This window comes from Aquarana catesbeiana, linkage group LG04, assembly GCF_042186555.1.
Source record: "Aquarana catesbeiana isolate 2022-GZ linkage group LG04, ASM4218655v1, whole genome shotgun sequence".
NCBI lineage: Eukaryota > Metazoa > Chordata > Amphibia > Anura > Ranidae > Aquarana > Aquarana catesbeiana.
This window is the reverse complement of record NC_133327.1, coordinates 567,233,161-567,244,474: the sequence shown is the minus strand read 5'-3', so window position 1 is coordinate 567,244,474 and position 11,314 is coordinate 567,233,161.

Below are 11,314 nucleotides of genomic sequence, written 5' to 3'. Positions count from 1 at the left end.
TTTGAGGAACACAAGTTTGTTGACTTGGCATCCAAATTCTCCAGATCTCAATCCAAATGAACATCTGTGGGATGTGTCCGAAAAACAACTTTGATCCATGGAGGCCCTACCTTGCAACTTACAGGACTTGCCACTGATGGCGTGCCAGATACCACAGCATACCTTCAGAGGTCTAGTGAAGTTTATGCCCGACGGGTTATGGTGGATGGTCATAATGTTATATCTGATCACTGTATATAGACTACTGAGGTTTTGAGACATCTTGGCATTTCTCTAAGGCATTAAAGAGAACTTGTACTCAATTCAGGGAATATAGCAGCTGTTTCCATTGCTGACCTCCTTTTGAAAAAACGAGATATCTGGCTGACTTTGGTTTAATACTGTTCTGAGTCACTAACCCAGAACAAGCGTGCAGCAAAGGAAATTGAGTCATATTTCTGATTTTCATACTTGTTCTGGGTCACTGACCCAAGTACTAAAGCAATTGAATAAGCATGATAGACAGGGAACTAGCATTTTCAGGAGAGGTCTGGACTGGCTGCCTACATGTTTCCTTCAGTACCAGTTTCAGTCAAGCTATATGATTAGGTTTTCATTTAATGTTAACTATGTACACAGCATTGATTGTAGAACACTGGCCTTATATTACATTGTCTATGGCTTTGAGCAAAAAGTTCATTACATCATGTAATTACTCTATCCAAAACAATATAAAAGAAAATAAAGAAAACAATCAGATTTTTCAGTCAACATCAATTACTCAAAAATCCCATCATTGCTAACCAACATTTGGCTTTGGTGCTTTAAAGTGGATGTAAACCTTCACATATACCCAGTGAAGTGAACAGCCTCAGATAATACACAGAGATGAAACAAATCCTCCTACATAAGTTTTACATGTATATCTGCTGTCTTCAGCTTTATATATTCTTTAGAAAGTTCAGATTGTGTTAGGAGATTTTCTCTTCCTGGTTAGCACTGCAGTGAAGCCTGGGCATACAGCCAAGACAGCTGATTGGAGGAAAGACACACAAACCCTCTCCTCATAGGTAGAGACTTTCAGATCTGTTTGTTGAATCGTTCAGCACTCTGCTAATCTATTTATAGCATCCTCCCCAACACAAAACTCAGGCTGCTTTTATCTCCTGTATCGGAGAACTTGTCAGGAGTTGTCAGGCTGATGGCAAAAGAACGGAGCAGGAGACAGCTACAGGACATCATGCTTAGAAGAGAGATAAGAAAACACTGCAGATATATGTGCCCAGCTCAAATTTCAAGAATCGGGTTTACATCTACTTTAAGTTCATCTGTACTTACAATCTACTGTGACAAACTTTAACTTGTAGCGTCTCTAAATACTGACTGAACATTGAATACCCCTAGATATCCAGTAAGGAAGTAAGCCAGCCTTTCTCAATCAGGGTTCCATGGAACCCTAAGTTACTTCAGAGGTTACTAAAGGTTCCTTGAGAAGAGAGCAGTGACAGATGACAAATTCCTGCCTAACTGACCACTATTGTAAGGGGTCACTTCTACACTGACCATACATAAGGAGTCACTAAATTTTTTTAGCTTCTGACCATTATTTTTATTCACTTATTTGCACTATTTTAAGTAACACGATTATTTTATAAAATGGTTTACAACCTACTAAACAGACTAATGTACCATGAGCTGTCAGAGTAATTATTTTAGTGGGGGTTCCCTGAATTCTAAAATACTATTTAACCACTTAAGCCCCGGATCATTTGGCTGGCCAAAGACCAGAGCACTTTTTGCGATTCGGCACTGCGTCGCTTTAACTGACAGTTGCGCAGTCGTGCGACGTGGCTCCCAAACAAAATTTATGTCCTTTTTTCCCCACAAATAGAGCTTCCTTTTGGTGGTATTTGATCATCTCTGCGGTTTTTATTTTTGCGCTATAAACAAAAAAATAACGACAATTTTGAAAAAAAAATCTTTATTTTTCTACTTTTTGCTATAATAAATATCCGCAAAAATATATAAAAAAGCATTTTTTTCCTCAGTTTAGGTCAATACGAATTCTTCTACATATTTTTGGTAAAAAAAAATCGCAATAAGCGTTTATTGATTGGTTTGTGCAAAATTTATAGCATCTACAAAATAGGGGATAGTTTCATGGCATTTTTATTTTTCTTTTTTTTTTTACTAGTAATGGCGGCGATTTTTATCAGGACTGCGATATTATGGCGGACAGATCGGACACTTTTGACACATTTTTGGGACCATTGTCATTTATACAGCAACCAGTGCTATACAAATGCATTGATTCCTGTGTAAATGACACTGACAGTGAAGGGGTTAATCGCAAGGGGGCAGTGTAGGGGTCAAGTGTGTCCTAGGAAGTGATTCTAACTGTGGAGGGGCGTGGCTATGTGTGACACAACACTGATCAGCGATCCCGATAACAGGAGGAAGGATGTGCTCTCATGCGTAGTGTGGTCTAGGGTTGTCCCGATACCACTTTTTTAAGACCAAGTACTGATACTTTTTTCAAGTACTCGCCGATACCGATACCTTTTTTTAATTTTATTTGACAGTTTTCAAAGCACAATACAGAATAGGTGGCACTGATATGCAGCACTGATGAACACTGATAGGATTAGGTGGCACTGATATGCAGCACTGACAGATGGCTGGCACTGATAGGTGGCATTGACAGGTGACGATGGCACTGATAGATGGCACTGACAGACGGCACTTATGGGCATTGGGCACTGATAGGTGGGATTTATGGGGACTGATGGGCAGGTGTAATGACACTGTCATGCCATGAGGAAAGGCTGCTGCAACGCCCATCTTTGTACTCCTTGCACTCGGCCGCATTAAAAGCAGCAGAACTAACTATATGGGCTGGTTGTAATAAGATGTCTGTTGCTGGCTTACTGCAGCCGAGTGCAGGATGTACCAAGATGGGCGTCGGGATGTCCAAGCGCTGATGTCAACACGGAGCGTCACTTCCGGTGTTACACCCACTGACTTCCGATTGCGCCGTCGCTTTATTCCTCTCCCAGGTATCGGATCTGGCATCGGGAGCATTTATGCGAGTACAAGTACTCGCGCAAATGCTCAGTATCGGTACCGATACCGATACTAGTATCGGGACAACCCTAGTGTGGTCAGTTAAAAATTGGAAAACAGAGGGACTGGCAGGATCATCATGGATTTCACACAGTTAAGCAATACAAAGTGTACAGGACACTTTTTAACACTGGAACATGGTACAACATGCACTTATCAGGAATATGAAATGTTGGGGTAACATATTCTTTAAGGTAAACCTGTGATTTGTCCATGCAGAGAAAAGCAAAATGTTTGCTTTGTTGCATCCCTTCCTGAGTCACACTATTAAAGTGTCACTAAACCCAATCATAAAAAACTATCAATAACTGGTGTATTACATGCTGTTCATACACACTCAGTCACCATGAGATTCCTTATCTGTATTCTGCAAAAAAAACAGATTGATCCTGCTGCTCTCTATATCCCCCTTCTGTTCATGTCCCCAATTCAATTAGTGATATTGCAGCTGTGGTGGCAACTCTGCACATGCTCAGTTTTCAGTGAGTTTATATGCTGAACATTTCCTCCCTATCACATCTGAGCAGCCCATGTGACTATAGAGTCCCACATGTGAGCGTTTACACAGTGGTAAATGACAGCCCACTCCCTCCCTCCTCCTCCTCCATGCCCACTAACAAGCTAAACACAATAGGGATGGGATATTACATGTAGATTAATGGAGGCTTCACCTCCCTCTTATTCTAAGACACAGGCTGGAGGGGCGTGACACAGCCTGTGATTGGCAGAAATCTGCCCACACCATGTTATTTCTACAAAATAAGGAGGATTTCATTTCAAACATATATTTGTATGACGATTTAAAATTATTTATTGATATTATTTATTTAATTTTATTCTGTATTCCAAATGCAGTTTTTTTTTTTTTTGAACATGTGACCAGCAGCAGAAAACGAGAAGCTCCTCCTGCCTATGTTTCCCTGCAGACAGGCTGGGAAAGATCCCGGTCATGTAAAAGCTATATTATACATAATATATATATATATATATATATATATATATATATATATATATATATATATATATAAAAGGAAAAAGGTACTTAGATTTTTTTTTTGTATTAAAATAACTACAGTGCAGTCATCCACATACAGAAAGAGAAGAGACAATGTAAATAAAATAGTGTGTGTTTAGTATCACTTTATGCCTACAGGTCTGAAAAGGAATAATTTATATTTCCAGATATGGAGGAACATGATGATAGTGCTGGGCCTATCACCAGCAATAATACATAGGCAGAGTCTATAGCCCTGCGCAGGGTTGGGACAAGCTATGGCGCGTGTGTGTGTGTGTGTGTGTGTGTGTGTGTGTGTGTGTGTGGGGGGGGGGGGGGGGGGGGGGGCAACTGCCCTGGGTGCAAGGTTTTTATGTTGGAGGCAGGGTGAGAATCTGTCCTGGAGTTCAGTAGATTTGCTACAGCTCATAGCACTAATCAGTCTCTCTCAGCAGTTTCCACAGCTCGCCCCAGGCCAGCATGAACTGTTTAGAGGACGGAGGGAAGGCTGTGTCTGCTTCTTCTACCACCAACCTCTACCATGCCATGCTGTAAACCTGCCCTGCACCCAGAGGCATTGATTAAAAGAGAAAGTTAGCCAGGCGAAATTAATGCATCGTTTTTGAAAAGGCTATTTGTACTGTATGTAAGGATTTATGTGAGTGTGTGTATGTTAGTGTGAGTTTGTTTGCAAGTGTATATTTGTGGGTGTGAGTGTGCTTGTATGTGGGTGTGTTCTCAAAATAACTCATTAAAGATAGTGCTGTGAACAAAGGGGTGAAATGAATTAGTGGGTGCCATGCACTAGGGTGTATATTAGGGTCGCACCGATACCGAGCATTTGCAGGGGTGCTTGTACTTGTGCAAATGCTCCGATGTTTGATCCAATACCTGGGCAGTCAGGGGTGATCGGTGCGGCGGTGGGGGGGAGCTACAAGGACCAATCTCCCTGTACAGATTTCAATAAAGCAGCTGACAGCCGCGCGGGGGGGGGGGGGGGGGAGTGGCTGCCAGCTGCTTTAATGGAATCTATACAGGGAGATTGGTGCTTGCAACTCCCCCACCACCACACCGATCACCCCGCCTGTCCCCTGTGCCCTCCTCTCTGTGCTCCTCCGGTCCCCCACCATGTCCTCTGTATCCCCCTGTGTGCTCCTCCACCCCCTCTGTCCTTCTCTGGTCCCCCCTGTCCCGGATCTGTCAGGATGGAGAGCCGAGGAAGGACCCGGTAAATCTGTCATTTACCAGCTCCTTCCTTTTCTGAATGCACAGAGTCAGTGATCACGGAACTCTATACATTCATAACTGAGAAACGTAACCTGTGTTTAAGATGCTTCAATCCTTGAATGGAGAGGAACCTCTGTCTCCTGTCCATTCATTTTCAGTGCAGCTGAGGCTGCAGAGAAAGGGACTTAGTCCCTTTCTCTGTCTCAAAGGGGAGATGTCAGGTGTTTTTTTTTTATACCCCTGATATCTCACCAGAGCCCCCCAACCCAACAGGGCTGATAAAAAAATAATAAAATAAATAAATAAAAAAATTGTCCACTCACCCCCCCCCCCCCAAAAAAAAAGCAAGCATTGTAAAAAAAAAATATATATATATATAAATTGTAAACAATAATTTAAAGATAAAAAACTACTGACACAGTCCACTGTCGCATGACATTAAAAAAGTATTGTCGAGTACTTGAAAAAAGTATCGGTACTTGTACTCGGTCTTAAAAGAGTGGTATCGGTGCAACCCTAGTGTATATATTTTTGACCTCTGCACTCCACTTATTGGGGTGTACATTATTTTTACTCCTGACCCCTGTACTCTGTACAGGGGGATGATGAACAGCATGAAAATAAGGTATGGATAAGAATACTGGGTGCACATACCATAGAAAAGAGGGGCAGTTTGGCATCTTTGCCCTGGATGACCTTGTCCCAAGACTGGCCCATATGTAAGCTATGAATTGAGCAACTCATAGCTTACCCAGGTTGGCTTTTCCACCTGGCAACTGAATGGTATGGCAGGAATGAGAAGGAAAGAGAAGCATGTGGTATATGGGTAGCTAAAATCCTGTTGCTTTTCTCAGCATAGGTTTACTTTAAGCATCCTTTGCAAAAATAAGGCAATGCAGTGTGTAAACTAGTGCTTCTGCTTACTCAATGTGATTATTGCATAAAAATATTTTGCTATAAGTGTTGTCTGTTCCATTAAGTAAAAGGCAAGAAGCTTACACTGCTGCATCTATCAGTCAGACGGGCCTGCGAGAATTTGATGACACGCTCCAGTTTTAGCCATTTAAGGACTAGCAGATGTCCCATCATCCATTGTGTTCATCCAGCCTCAGTTACACTAAAATCAATAGTAACTTAGCAGCATCTATAAAGGGTAAGTGGACAGAGGGAATGTCAAATAGCATATGAATCAGCCATAACAGCATAAATAAACAGAATGGAGCAGGGATGAATAACCACTCACAATAGTACATTCATCACAAGCAGCCCTACCTATACATTTTCATCTCCCAATACCAAGAATTACCAGTGTGTGCACCTGTCTATTTCATTCATAAAATAGTACAGTGTTTGTAATAGTCATAACAGCTCATTGAAGTGTACACGTTCATTGTGTAAGGGAAAACAACCTATATTAAATTAGTAGTTGTTTGGATTTAGTGTCCATTTATTGACCAAATAAATAGATTGTAGGGCAAGCACGTTGGCCTCGTCTTGCAATATAACAGTAAAAATAAATGCCCCTTATATGTGCTAAAAAAGATAGGGATGTAGATAGGAATCAGAGGATTTTTATATATGGTCATGTCTGTCTGACCTTTGTGATTCCTTTCTGGTGGACTGGTCTGTGTTCATTACCCGGGAGTTGCGAGGCGCTTCAGGGGCCCTCCCCTATACCTTTGGTTGACACGGGGGATTGGGCGGGCCAGTCCCACTGGGCATCGGTGCCACACCTCCTTGTACCATGCACACGGCGCCCTCTCTGTAGTATGCCCCCTTTTTTCATTTGTATCTTTTTATCTTGGTGTTGGGCTCCATTTACTGGTCAATATTTTTCAATGATATAATACACCTTCATATATTTATAGTCTACCTGGTTTATTCACTTTTACATCATTGGAGCCCAAAAGATTTTCTTTTTGACCACTTGTTTTATCTGGGGATCATGGTGTGCATCCGGCTTCCCTGTGGGCCCCTTCCTCAGCAGCCACCAGTTTTCATGTTCACATGGTCTAGACTTAATTGACATGTAAGTACTTGGGATGAGTTTATTTCTCCCCTCCTTTACATATATAGTCTCCCTTGTGTTTGGGTTTAACTTTGGACCATATTGTTTGTTTATGCTTTTTTACATACATTGGTGCACTCGCCCCTGATGATGTGGTAGGAAACCACGAAACGTGCGTCGGGCCAATTCTGATGCACCATTTTCTTTTTAAATTTTTTATTTCATCCATTCCCAAGCTATTCCACCATGTTGCTTGTCAAGCGATTCTTTATTATGGACAATTGTCAGATACCTCAACATACCATCTCCAAGTTGCTATGATTGTTTTTATTATTATCTGGTCAATATTATGTGATTGTTATGCTTATTTACTATGCATGTACTCAAATTGCTATGTCATGTTTTTTTAATGAATAAAACTTGTCTTGGTACATTGACTCATCTTTTAGCCATGGTAGACCTACCTCATTTAAAGTCCCAAATTATCTATGTAAGAATGAGTTGTTCTGCCATACTTTACATCTAAGTGGGAATGGAGTGAGTCTTTGTAAAGTCCCATTCATGCAGCCATACTTCTGAGAGAATGGTTCACAGAAAGTCATAGTGGCACATAAAATGTCTCTTGTTTATGCCATGTTTCAGAGTCCTGAATGTTATGAATTTGCACTCCTGCTCACTTCAAATTAGTAAAGGACGATATAAACTGTACAATATCTTTACAAAATATGAAATATTGCAAATGGGTGTCCATATTGTGTAGTCATTTGGGTTTTGATGTACAGCAAACAGTATGTTGGCAATGGGTTTTATCAAGACAGATAAGAGGTTACAAAGAACAGGGCTATACATTACATAACCTATAATCAATAAGATGTACTTCTATTGTGTTTCTAAGGTGTCCAATGTGGCTGTATGAAAGGGGGAGGCAGGATGTGGGGTAGGGTGAGTTGAGTCTATTCCAAGGTCCGAGGGTAATAGTGAATTTAGATGCTGAAGGTGGAAGGTGAGAAACTGGGGAAACACGGGCAGGGATGAAGGTGGAAAGGGCAAGGGAGGTAAAAAGGGTAAGGGTAAGAGATGTGGGGACACACAAAAGGTATGAAGGAGAACAGGGCGTAAGGGTCTGGAGGTCTGCGCTGTTTTAGAGGCATGACAAACATTTGAGTCTGGGCAGCACCTGGATGGCCAGAAGGCCAGTTTTCAGCTTTGAAAATGCATTTTTCTCAGAGAGGAGGCAATATTAGAATACAGGAGAGAAAAACCAAGTTAGACTTACGGGTAACTTGTTTTCCAGAAGTCTTTCAGGACAGCACCTGATAGCGACTCCACCCACCAGAAACAGGAAACACCTTCCTCCAAACTTTAAAGGGAGGCGCCTCCCTACCATACCTCAGTTGTAATAGAGAAGACCTCCGGCCCCGGCTGGAACACATAAACACATACGTTAGTCACAGCATAGTATATAAAATACAATAGGGCGGGATGTTGCTGTCCTGAAAGACTTCTGGAAAACAAGTTACCGGTAAGTCTAACTTGGTTTTTCCCAAGGCGTCTTTCAGGACAGCACCTGAGAGGATAACAGAGACTTACCCCCTTAGGGCGGGACAACAGCTTGCAGGACCTTTCTGCCAAATGCCTGATCATTAGCAGATGCGAGGTCCAGCCTGTAATGTTTCACGAATGTGTGAAAACTCGACCATGTTGCCGCCTTGCAGATTTGTTCAGGGGTGGCACCAGCTCTCTCTGCCCAAGTGGCCGCTAATGCTCTTGTTGAGTGTGCAGAAATTCCTGCTGGAGGAGACACACCTGCATGCGAATAAGCCTCTGAAATGGCTAGTTTCAGCCACCTTGCTAAAGAAATTTTAGAAGCCTGGCAACCTTTCCTGTTGCCCGAAAATAGCACGAACAGTGAATCTGAACGTCTAAAGAGCTTTGTCCTTTCCAAGTAACATAACAAAACTCTTCTAACATCCAACATGTGAAAACAAGTCTCCTCCCTTGCTGGGTTGGGGCAGAAGGTCGGAAGTACAATGTCTTGAACACGATTCTGCACTGAGGCTACCTTTGGTAAGAATTTCTGATCTGTTCTAAGTATAACCCTGTCTGGGAAGATAGACAAATAGGGTTCCTTAACTGATAAAGCATTAAGCTCACTGATCCTGCGTGCAGAGACCATGGCAATCAGAAACACAGACTTAAAAGTGAGATATCTGAGTGGCGCTTCTTCCAAGGGTTCAAAGGGACTCTTTGTTAGAGACTGAAGGACTATCGACAGATCCTATTTGGGAAACAACTTAAGTGGTGCTGGTCTGGATCTCGTAAGGGATCTGAAAAATCTGGTTACCAATGGATCTGAGGCCACAGATCTTTCTAGGAACACTGCTAGCGCAGCAACCTGCACCTTCAAGGTACTAACTGCTAGTCCCTTGTCAGCACCAACTTGTAAAAATTCCAGGATGGTAACAAGACTCCCTGGGTCCTGGGCAGATGAATTACACCATGTATTATAAACCTTCCAGACCTTGGAATAGATATTCCTAGTCACCCTTTTCCTACTTGATAATAGTGTTGAGATTAATCGGTTGGAAAAACATTTGCTTCTTAAAAGCTGCTCTTCAGATACCAGGCTGTGAGCGCCAAAGTGGCTACCTCTGGGTGATTTACTGGACCCTGAAATAGTAAATCGTGCCTGAGGGGCAGATGCCAATAAGGCCTGACCGCCATTCTCAGAACGGTTGAAAACCAGGCCCTTCTTGGCCAAAAGGGCGTGATTAGGATAACTGGTACCATTTCCCTTTGAATTTTTCTTAATACTAAGGGAATTAACTGAAATGGGGGGAAAGCATAGCAAAGATGGAATCTCCATGGATACGCCAAGGCATCTGTTCCTAACGACCCGTCGTGATTGTTTAGGGAAAAAAATTGCGGAACCAAGGCATTCTCTTTTGAGGCGAACAGGTTCACCTCTGGCAGCCCCCACTTTTCGGCAATCATGGCGAAAACCTCTGGGTTCAGCGACCATTCTGCTTCCTGAACGGGGTTTCTGCTCAGGAAATCCGCCACCCTGTTCAGGGATCCCTTTAGATGGACTGCTGATAGAGACAGCAAATGTCCTTCTGCCCATTGGGGAATGCTCATGGCTAGTACTTGCAGCGATTTGCTCCTTGTACCTCCCTGCCTGTTTATATAAGCCACGGCCGTGGCATTGTCTGTTAGTATTTGAACATGCTGGGCCTGAAGCCCCTGAGCAAATGACTTCAGAGCCAAGTCGATCGCCTTGAGCTCTCTCCAGTTTGAGGATTTTGTCGCCTCTTTCCTGGACCAGTTTCCCTGAGTGAAACCCTTTCCTAGGTGGGCTCCCCAACCCCAAGAACTGGCATTGGTTGTCAGCCTTTTTCCGACTAACCCCTCCGATAGGATATCCTGCCTTTTCCACCACCATAGTGACCTCTTCACTTGGGTTGGAATTTTTACCTCTGATTCTAGGGATTCCAAATTGTGATCCCAAGATCTCAGAAGAAAGGCCTGCAGGTGTCTGAAGTGTAGTCTTGCCCACTGAACAGCTGGCATTGACGAAATCAGAACACCCAGAGCTGACATGACCAATCTTACCGTTAGCTGCTGGTTGGTCTGCAAGAAAGACACTGTATCCTGGATTATTTCTTTCTTCTCTGAAGGAAGAAAAATTCTTTGGCTTACCGAATTTATTATATACCCTAGAAACCGAATCTCCTGAAATGGTTCCAGGGAAGATTTTTGGAGATTTAGGATCCAACCTAGAGACTCCAGATGGCTGCATGCTCTGCTTAAATTGCTCCTCAATTCCTCTCTTGAGGGGGCGAAAAATAGCAGATCGTCTAAGTAAGGAATTACTGCGATTCCTTGAAGATGCAGCGGAGCTAGGGCCTCTGCCATTACCTTGGTGAAAATTCGGGGTGCGGATGATAGCCCGAAGGGTAGGGCTCTGAATTGCAGATGCTGAA